The sequence below is a fragment of the Schistocerca cancellata genome, chromosome 4 (genome assembly GCF_023864275.1).
Source record: "Schistocerca cancellata isolate TAMUIC-IGC-003103 chromosome 4, iqSchCanc2.1, whole genome shotgun sequence".
Lineage (NCBI taxonomy): Eukaryota > Metazoa > Arthropoda > Insecta > Orthoptera > Acrididae > Schistocerca > Schistocerca cancellata.
The window spans coordinates 919,926,769-919,938,215 of record NC_064629.1 but is presented as its reverse complement, the minus strand read 5'-3'; positions in this window follow the sequence as shown (position 1 = coordinate 919,938,215).

Sequence of the window (11,447 nt, the reverse complement as noted above, 5' to 3'; positions counted from 1 at the left end):
TCACTCATATCTCACTATTAGTCACTGCACACACTATACACACTTTGTCTCATATCACTTCACTCACTACACACAGACAGACAGACACACACACACACACACACACACACACACACGCGCGCGCGCGCACTGGCGATCTCTGAGCCATTTTCTGTACCGCAACTTCCCATTTGCTTTCCTGAAAAACTGAGACAGCATCCTTCCATAATGAGTGAGATGTTGAGCTCAGAAAGAGGAAGAGGTGTTAGTATTGTGTTATGCATAGCTTAGAGGTACGTATTTCTAGAAAGGAAAAAAGAAGGAAAAAAATAAAGTGAAGGTGTTCTGTGGAATGCTGGATGTTATATAATCATCATTTTCATTATTTATTTGTATAACATTTTTTATCAAATCCAGAATCTTTTTTATCTAAGTAATCTTTCAATGTATAAAATGTATTGCATAACAGGTACTTTTAGCTGCCTTTTTAAATAAGGGTATTATTTCAATTTCTTTAGTCTCTTTTGGTAATTTATTGTAAAGTTTTATTCCTTGGTAGAAAATGCTCTTTTGAGTTTTATGTTTATTTGTCCTGGTAAATGTAAGATGAGTCTATCTCTTGTTACATGGTCATGGACAGAGCTGTTTGTACAGTAATTATCAACATTCTTTTTGATGTATACAATTGAGAGGTAAATGCATTCACATGGAGCAGTTAAAATCCCCAGTGTTTTGAACAGATCTTTACAATGAGCTCAACTAGTATTTTTGGTTATTATTCTTATGGCTCTTTTCTGGAGTTTGAAAATTGTGTTCATATTTTGTGCATTTGTTCCCCAAAAAACGAATGCCACAGCGAAGAACTTGTACATATGAATAATATGCAACTAAAAGACACTGCATGTTACACACTGATGACAGGATTCTAAGGGTACAACATGCTGATGACATTCTGTTGCAAGTACCTTTGTGTGTTCACACCACTTCAACTCAGAACCAATATTCATACCTAGAAATTTTGCATTTGTTACACAGTCTATAGAGGTCCCATCTACATTTAATTTAACATTGTCATTTTTCCTCTTCAAATTGAAATTCGTGGCATTAGCTTTCTTTATGTTCAATGTCACTTTATTGTTTACTGACCAATCATAAACTTCCTTGAGAGTTACATTTGCTTTCTCAGCAAGGAGTTCTCTTGTTTCCTCAGTGACTATAATATTGCTGTCATCAGCAAAGAGAAATTTTTCACCATGAGTAACACTACTCAAAAAGTCATTGATGTACACTCCTGGAAATTGAAATAAGAACACCGTGAATTCATTGTCCCAGGAAGGGGAAACTTTATTGACACATTCCTGGGGTCAGATACATCACATGATCACACTGACAGAACCACAGGCACATAGACACAGGCAACAGAGCATGCACAATGTCGGCACTAGTACAGTGTATATCCACCTTTTGCAGCAATGCAGGCTGCTATTCTCCCATGGAGACGATCGTAGAGATGCTGGATGTAGTCCTGTGGAACGGCTTGCCATGCCATTTCCACCTGGCGCCTCAGTTGGACCAGCGTTCGTGCTGGATGTGCAGACCGCGTGAGACGACGCTTCATCCAGTCCCAAACATGCTCAATGGGGGACATATCCGGAGATCTTGCTGGCCAGGGTAGTTGACTTACACCTTCTAGAGCACGTTGGGTGGCACGGGATACATGCAGACGTGCATTGTCCTGATGGAACAGCAAGTTCCCTTGCCAGTCTAGGAATGGTAGAACGATGGGTTCGATGACGGTTTGGATGTACCGTGCACTATTCAGTGTCCCGTCCACGATCACCAGTGGTGTACGGCCAGTGTAGGAGATCGCTCCCCACACCATGATGCCGGGTGTTGGCCCTGTGTGCCTCGGTCGTATGCAGTCCTGATTGTGGCGCTCACCTGCACGGCGCCAAACACGCATACGACCATCATTGGCACCAAGGCAGAAGCGACTCTCATCGCTGAAGACGACACGTCTCCATTCGTCCCTCCATTCACGCCTGTCGCGACACCACTGGAGGCGGGCTGCACGATGTTGGGGCGTGAGCGGAAGACGGCCTAACGGTGTGCGGGACCGTAGCCCAGCTTCATGGAGACGGTTGCGAATGGTCCTCGCCGATACCCCAGGAGCAACAGTGTCCCTAATTTGCTGGGAAGTGGCGGTGCGGTCCCCTACGGCACTGCGTAGGATCCTACGGTCTTGGCGTGCATCCGTGCGTCGCTGTGGTCCGGTCCCAGGTCGACGGGCACGTGCACCTTCCGCCGACCACTGGCGACAACATCGATGTACTGTGGAGACCTCACGCCCCACGTGTTGAGCAATTCGGCGGTACGTCCACCCGGCCTCCCGCATGCCCACTATACGCCCTCGCTCAAAGTCCGTCAACTGCACATACGGTTCACGTCCACGCTGTCGCGGCATGCTACCAGTGTTAAAGACTGCGATGGAGCTCCGTATGCCACCGCAAACTGGCTGACACTGACGGCGGCGGTGCAGAAATGCTGCGCAGCTAGCGCCATTCGACGGCCAACACCGCGGTTCCTGGTGTGTCCGCTGTGCCGTGCGTGTGATCATTGCTTGTACAGCCCTCTCGCAGTGTCCGGAGCAAGTATGGTGGGTCTGACACACCGGTGTCAATGTGTTCTTTTTTCCATTTCCAGGAGTGTATATCAGAAACAGTATTGGCCCTAATATACTACCTTGCAGAACCACTATATTAATGTATTTTGATTCTGATAAGTGTTTTACTAAATTTTTAGATCTATTTGAAGTATGTCTTATCTCTACTCTTTTCACCCTATCTGTTAGGTATGATCAAAACCAGTCATTAGGTACCCCTCTTTTTCCTAATACTTCTAATTTATTTAATAGAATCTTGAGGCTGACTGTTTCAAACGCCTTAGAAAGATCCAAAAATATGACTGTGACGCACTCATCTTTATCAGGAGCATCAAGTACAACTTTTGTGAATGCTATTATGGCTGACTCCATATTTATGCCACTTTGGAAACCAAACTGTGATTTCCTTAAAACATTGTATTTATTCAGGTAATTCATTAATCTATCTTTCATAATTGCTTCTATTATTTTTGAGAATGCTGACAGCAGGGAAAGGGGCTGGTAATTTTCTATATCTTCTGCATTACCTTTCTTAAGCAAATGTACATCTCTTGCCTGTTTTAACTGCTCTGGAAATTCCATGATTTGGATTCATTTATTATATTTGTTAAGCGGCCTTGTACAATTCCTATTTATTATTACAGTACACAAATTGGTACTTCATCTAAGCCTACCGACTTTTTATTTTTTAGTTTTTGAACAGTTTTATTGACTTCATTCTCTGTGGTTGGAAGTAACATCATTGTATCTAGTGCAACATTTTTTTACAGGTGGTATATTTGTCTTGGGGAATTTTTGCTGTAACTTATCTGAAATATTTGAAAATGCTTGTTTACATAGTTTGCTAAGTGTTGTGGATCATTTATTACCTTATCCACATGTAATTAGTTCCCAGTTGGATGATGCCTGATAGCTTATTACATGTCTCTTTCCTAATAAAACCCTTTGTTTCCTGCCAGAGATACAAGATTGGAACCACTTAGCAGCATTTTCTGTTACACCATAATATTTTAATTTACTTAAAAGGATATTGTGATTTACACAGTTAAATTCATTTGACAGATAACAAAGTATACCAGCTGCCTGCAATTTTTCGTCTAATGAATTAAGTACATTTTCACTGTTAGTGTAGATAGATTTCTCAATATCAGAACCCTTTAGAAATCCGAACTGCGACTCTAACAGTAATAAGGTGGTTATAAAGCTGATGGTACATTACCTTTTCTAAAATTTTTGAGAATGCTGGCAAAAGTGAAATTGGACAGAAATTTGATGCTATTTCTTTATCTCCTTTCTTAAATAGTGGCTTAACTTCAGCATATTTCAACAATTCAGGAAATATTCCACTGATAAACGACTGGTTACACAGATAGCTTAATATGTTACTTAACTCAGAATCACATTCTTTAATTAACTTTGTTGATATTTCATCATACCCACTAGATGCTTTTGATTTTAAAGATTTTATGATGGACATTACTTCTGCTGGGGTAGTGAGGGTCAAATTCATATTATGGAAGTTACTTGAAATGTCTGGTCTGAGGTGTCCCACAGCAGCATCTACATAACCTGACAACCCCATATTTTCAGTAATAGTTACAAAATATTTGTTAATAAGTACTGAAACTTTATACACATCTGTCACCAATGTATCATTTACTGCCCCTCTTCACCTCTGGTTCCACCAGTCTCCTCCTTCACTATATCCCATATTGTCTTTATTTTGTTATTTGATATGACTGTCATTTCCTTGTAATATATTTGCTTTGATGTCCATATTACAGTCTTTAATATTTTGCAGTAGTTCTTGTAATGTGCTATAGCATCAAAATAAGAACTGTTTCGGATTGATAGATACAGTTTTCAGGTTGTTTTACAAGATACCACTATTCCTTGAGTAATCCATGGCTTCTGTGTACACTTTGCTCGAATTTTGGTTAGTTTTGGGAGGAAAACAGTGTTCAGATAAGGTAGGCACTATATTATGCTATGCTATGCTATGCTGTGCTATGAGCACTGTAAACATCACTCCAGTGAATGCCTCTGAGGAGTGCCCTAAAATAATCAATTTTTGGTTTATTGATTACCCTCTTGAGTTTAGATTTATAGGATTTTATATCCTGTTCAGTATTAACATTTAACAGAAGGAACTGCATGTCATGGTCTGAGAGGCCATCGACTATTGGATTTGTAATATAATTTTGTTAATTGGACTTTTCTATAAAGATATTATCAATGGCTGTTTGTGAGCAATTGGCTACCCTAGTGGGGAACTTTACAATTGGAATTATGTTGAATGATAGTGTTACTAGCTCAAATAAGTTCTTAATGGGAGAGTCTTCAAGGAAACCTACATTGAAGTCACCAGCAGCCACTACTTCTTTGGTTTTGGTTGTTAAATGGGCCAGTAAAGCTTCAAGGTGGTTTATGAACAGCTTACAGTTATCTGCAGGTGCTCGATATGCACTTAATATTATGAAGGATTTTTTGTGAAATTCTACTTCTGTTGCATATGCTGTTATAGGCAAAATTTATGGATGTCTATGTTCTTAAATTTATGACAGTTCCTGATGAATGTGGCAACTCCTCCTTTCTCCACTTCTGCTCTACAAAAGTGAGATGCTGACCTAAATCCTGTAACATTTAAAAGTTCTATATCAGTGGTCACATGATGTTCAGAGGGGCAGATTACGACAGCTGATTTTGAGGACTCTAATTCATCTATGCAGATAATTAATTCGTTAATTTTATTTCTCAGTCCTCGAATATTTTGATGCAATAAAGATAGCTGACATTTCACATTGACTGATTTAATACTGAATAGAGTTGAAATTTCTGCTGATTGTTGAAAATTCTTAACCAGCAGGTGTTTATGCTGATGTAATAAGCTAGAATTATGTTTTCTCGTTTCTTTCTCAAACTGAAGGTTTGCCTCAATCCTAACTTCTCTTAAAACTTGGTTTCTTTCTCTCCTCCCTACCATAAAAATGGTCTTTTCTTAGCCCAATAACCACTGGCATTTTATCACTCATGAAAGTGCCTCCGCCCCCCCTTTAACTTCCCTGCTATTCTCCCAGCCAGTTTACCCTTCCGTTTCCTATTGAGGTGAAGGCCACAGCTAGTATAATCCCACCTATTGAGAGGATTCAACAGGAATCACACCAACGTGTGACCCTGTACCCAACATAAGCAGCCGTTCCAACTCCAAATTAACTTTCCTGACATCTCCTGACAGAAGAGTTCAAATGAGGTCGGTCGTGGCGACCAAGAACAGATACAAACTCAACGCTAGTATGCTTCGATGCCGATGCAATCTCTGCCAGGCTATACTGTACCCAGGATCTCTGTCAATACTATTACCAGGCTCACCCACTATAACCACGCTGTCTTCCTGAGTGAAATCTTTGCAAACTGAACCTAAATCCTCTGTCACCTACTGTAGACCAACACTAGATTTAAAAAAATTGGTGACCTGGTATTCTATCCTAGTTAATCCTGCAAAAGTTGGCCAACATCTCTTCCATGGGACTACCTAACAACAACACTCTCTTTCTCTTTACTGATTTCCCTACATTCTTACTTTTCAATTTGCTGCTGAAAGTTTGTTGCGCCCTGTCTACACCTTCAACTGCTTGAGGCTCGCCAGCTTCTAACTGAAGCAACAGGTCAAATCTCTTTTTCACATTCACCAAGAAGCTGTCAGACAAAGTTCAAGGCCTGTTCCTCCTGTTGCCTGTTGCCACTTCCCATCTCTCTTTACCCTTCTTCCACCTTAACCTGTCAAGATTTCCCCTGGCTTTGTCTAACTCAGCCTGAAGGGTGGCAATTTTCCCCTCCTATTCTAGTATCTTCCTATCTCTACTACATATTCTACAAAACCACTGATGAGTTTCATTTACTTCCCCTACTCCACGCCACTACACTCACCCAAACGCAAAAAACTGCAGCACCAGTCACACTAAAGCCCCGACCTAACAATTCTATGGCAAATCAAGCACTTTTCACTTATGATAAACGTTATAGTTTATTAAGAATAAGTCACAATTTTTTACCAAAATATTCCGGGATTGAAGAATAAAGTAGATGATATCCTGGTTTGTTTAAATGACATTTAATCTGATAATGTAATAGATATACTATGTCTGTCTGAGCATCACATTGTGTCTGATATGGAAAAGGTAAATATCAGTGGTTATAAGATTAGATTAGATTAGATTAATACTACTTCCATGGATCATGAATACGATATTTCGTAATGATGTGGAACGAGTCAAATTTTCCAATACATGACATAATTAAGTTAATTTAACAACATACTTAAGTTAATATAACAACTTTTTCATTTTTTTGTGTTTATTATTTTTATTTTTTTATTTTTTTATATTTTTTTTAAAAATTTATGTCTAAAAGTTCCTCTATGGAGTAGAAGGAGTTGTCATTCAGAAATTCTTTTAATTTCTTCTTAAATACTTGTTGGTTATCTGTCAGACTTTTGATACTATTTGGTAAGTGACCAAAGACTTTAGTGCCAGTATAATTCACCCCTTTCTGTGCCAAAGTTAGATTTAATCTTGAATAGTGAAGATCATCCTTTCTCCTAGTATTGTAGTTATGCACACTGCTATTACTTTTGAATTGGGTTTGGTTGTTAACAACAAATTTCATAAGAGAGTATATATACAGAGAAGCTACTGTGAATATTCCTAGATCCTTAAATAAATGTCTGCAGGATGATCTTGGGTGGACTCCAGCTATTATTCTGATTACACGCTTTTGTGCAATAAATACTTTATTCCTCAGCGATGAATTACCCCAAAATATGATGCTATATGAAAGCAACGAGTGAAAATAGGCGTAGTAAGCTAATTTACTAAGATGTTTATCACCAAAATTTGCAGTGACCCTTATTGCATAAGTAGCTGAACTCAAACGTTTCAGCAGATCATCAATGTGTTTCTTCGAATTTAATCTCTCATCAATGGACATACCTAAAAATTTGGAATATTCTACCTTAGCTATATGCTTCTGATTAAGGTCTATATTTATTAATGGCATCATACCATTCACTGTACGGAACTGTATATACTGTGTCTCATCAAAATTCAGTGAGAGTCCGTTTACAAGGAACCACTTAGTAATTTTCTGAAAGACAGTATTGACAATTTCATCAGTTAATTCTTGTTTGTCAGGTGTGATTACTATACTTGTATCATCAGCAAAGAGAACTAACTTTGCCTCTTCATGAATATAGAATGGCAAGTCATTAATATATACAAGGTCTGGCAGAAAAACCTCCCCTTTAAGGAAAGCTAATAAAAACAAAACCAAATAAGGTAGAACAATTTTATTTATACTAAATAAAAGTACATATTATGCCATTTTAGAAAATACTCTTATGGTCTTACTTTTTAAATAAAACATCCCTTAAATGGCTTCCTGCACTGTCGACAAACTGATTGAGTCTTTTCCTGATGTTATTCATTACTCTTTGAGTCATTTCAGGTGGAATAGCTTCAACCTCTTGTGTAATTGCTTCTTTCAGGGCTCGTAAAGATTGTGGACGTTGTTCATAAACTTTTGCTTTTAAATAGCCCCAAAGAAAGAAATCACAGGGCGTTAAGTCCGGCGATCGTGGGGGCCAGCCAATGTCTCCATGCAACGAGATCACATGTCCAGGAAACATTTCCTTCACCAATGCCAGTGACTGCCGCGCTGTGTGGGCTGTAGCACCATCTTGCTGGAACCACACGTTCTCTATTTCACCAAAAAGCTCCCTTATTTGCGGTTGGAGAAAGTCATTTTCTTCGAAAAAGTAAGGACCGATCACTCCGGAATTGTAAACAGCACACCATACTGTTACTTTAGGGCTATGAAGTGGTCGTTGATGAAGTTCTTGGGGATTGTGTTCACACCAGTACCTGCAATTTTGGCTGTTCACTGTTCCGGCAAGGTGAAAGTGTGCTTCATCAGAAAAAATCACAATATCGTTGGGACGAATGTTCCGAAGAAGGTCTTGGCAGAAACTTACTCGGACACCACAGTCTCGTTCACTCGGTTCCTGCGTAGTTACAAGTTTGTAAGGATGCATTTTAAGATCTCGATGCAAGATTCTTCCCACACTTCGATCAGATATCCGTAATGCTGCCGCATGCTTTTTTGCGGATCGTCGAGGAGATTGTTCAACTGAAGCTCTAACTGCATCAACATTTCCGGGGCCTGTTGCAGTCCGTGGTCGTCCAGGTGGTTTCCTTTTTAATGCGGAACCTGTCTCACGAAAGTTAGCAACCCAAGAATAAATTGTTTTCTTATCGGGAACAGGGTCCCGTCGTCCGAGCGCAAAGCGAACGCGAAAAGCACGTTGAGTATTAATAGGCGATTCGCCATTTTGAATAAAATCTTCCACTACGAAGGCACGATGTTCACCAGACCACGCCATGGCGTACACTGAAAACGGCACGTAGGCAGCTACGTAACGACGCGCCCCCCACCACTCTGCTCCTTCTACTGTCCGCTGCACGTTACTTTGTAATCGGGGAGTTTTTTATGCCGGACCCTGTATTAAGAACAACAAAGGACCCAAGACTGACCCTTGTGGAACCCCATTCTTGATAGTTCCCCAGTTTGAGGAATGTGCTGATCTTTCAATATTATGAGAACTACTTATTTCAACTTTCTGCACTCTTCCAGTTAGGTACGAATTAAACCATTTGTGCACTGTCCCACTCATGCCACAATACTTGAGCTTGTCTAGCAGAATTTCATGATTTACACAATCAAAAGCCTTTGAGAGATCACAAAAAATCCCAATGGGTGGTGTTCGGTTATTCAGATCATTCAAAATTTGATTGGTGAAAGCATATATGCCATTTTCTGTTGAAAAACCTTTCTGGAAACCAAACTGACATTTTTTTAGTACTTCATTGTTACAGATATGTGAAGCTACTCTTGAATACATTACTTTCTCAAAAATTTTGGATAAAGCTGTTAGAAGGGAGATTGGACAGTAATTGTTGACATCAGATCTATCCTCCTTTTTATGCAAAGGTATAACAATAGCATATTTCAGTCTATCAGGGAAAATGCCCTGTTCCAGAGAGCTATTACACAGGTGGCTGAGAATCTTACTTATCTGTTGAGAACAAGCTTTTAGTATTTTGCTGGAAATGCCATCAATTCCATGTGAGTTTTTGCTTTTAAGCAAGTTTATTATTTTCCTAATTTCAGAGGGAGAAGTGGGTGAGATTTCAATTGTATCAAATTGCATAGGTATGGCCTCTTCCATTAACAGCCTAGCATCTTGTAATGAACACCTGCATCCTACTACATCCACAACATTTAGAAAATGATTATTAAAAATATTTTCAACTTGTGACTTTTTGTTCGTAATGTTTTCAATCAATTTGATGGTAATACTGTCTTCCTGTGCTCTTGGTTGACCTGTTTCTCTTTTAATAATATTCCAAATTGTTTTAATTTTATTATCAGAGTTGCTGATTTCAGACACGATACACATACTTCTCGATTTTTTAATAACTTTTCTTAATACAACACAGTAGTTTTTATAATGTTTGATAGTTTCTGGGTCACTACTCTTTCTTGCTGTCAGATACATTTTCCTTTTCCGGTTACAAGATATATTTATACCCTTAGTAAGCCATGGTTTGTTACAAGGTTTCTTACGAGTATATTTAACTATTTTCTTGGGGAAGCAGTTTTCAAATGCATTTACAAACATGTCATGAAATAAATTATATTTTAAATTGGCATCTGGCTCACGGTACACCTCATCCCAGTCTAACGGCTGTAGGCTTTCCCTGAAATTTGCAATTGTTAAATCGTTGACTGAATGTACTACTTTGGAGGACTGTTTAGTATTGCTGAATGGAGCAATGTCATATATTGTAACTAGCTGTGCACCATGATCAGAAAGATCACTCTCAACAGGCTGAGCATTTATCTGGTTGAACTTATCTTGGTCTATAAAGAAGTTATCTATCAGTGAGCTGCTATCCTTTACCACCCGAGTAGGAAAATCAATAACGGGTGTCAAATTGAAAGAACCGAGTAATACTTCAAGGTCATTTTTCCTATTACCCTCTTTCAGAGAATCTACATTGAAGTCCCCACAAATAATAATTTGCTTCCCCTGTCTGACAGATAGCACAACAAGGAGTCCAAATTTTTCAGAAATAGATGAAAATATCCTGATGGGGACCTATATACAGTTACAATTATAAATGTGCCTTTATTTAATTTAAGTTCACAGGCACATGCTTCTATATGTTTCTCTACACAAAACTTTTTTGTTTCTATACTTTTTGCACAATGATAACTTTTGACATATATGGGAACTCCTCCTTTCTCCATATTTTCTCTCATTACATGTGCAGAGAGCTTATATCCACTTAAATTTACCTTGTCCATATCAGTAACAATGTGATGCTCAGACAGGCATAGTATATCTATTTCATCCTCAGCTTCTAAATCTTCTAAACAAACCAGAAGCTCATCTATTTTATTCTTTAAACTCCCAATATTTTGATGAAATATACTTACATTATTTTTAATTATACTTTTATGAGAACCTTTCCTTATTCTAACATTTGCAGTACTCTCCTGTCTGAGTTTCTCATTGTGCTTAGGCCTAGTTGCTATACCAGTGGTCACATGGTGTTCAGAGAGGCAGATTATGTCAACTGGGTTGGGTGACTTTAATTCATCAATGCAATTACCTAGGAATGAGATACAACTTGGTGGAGATAAAAATTCTGGTGATTGGTGAAAATTTATAATTGACAGCTGTGAT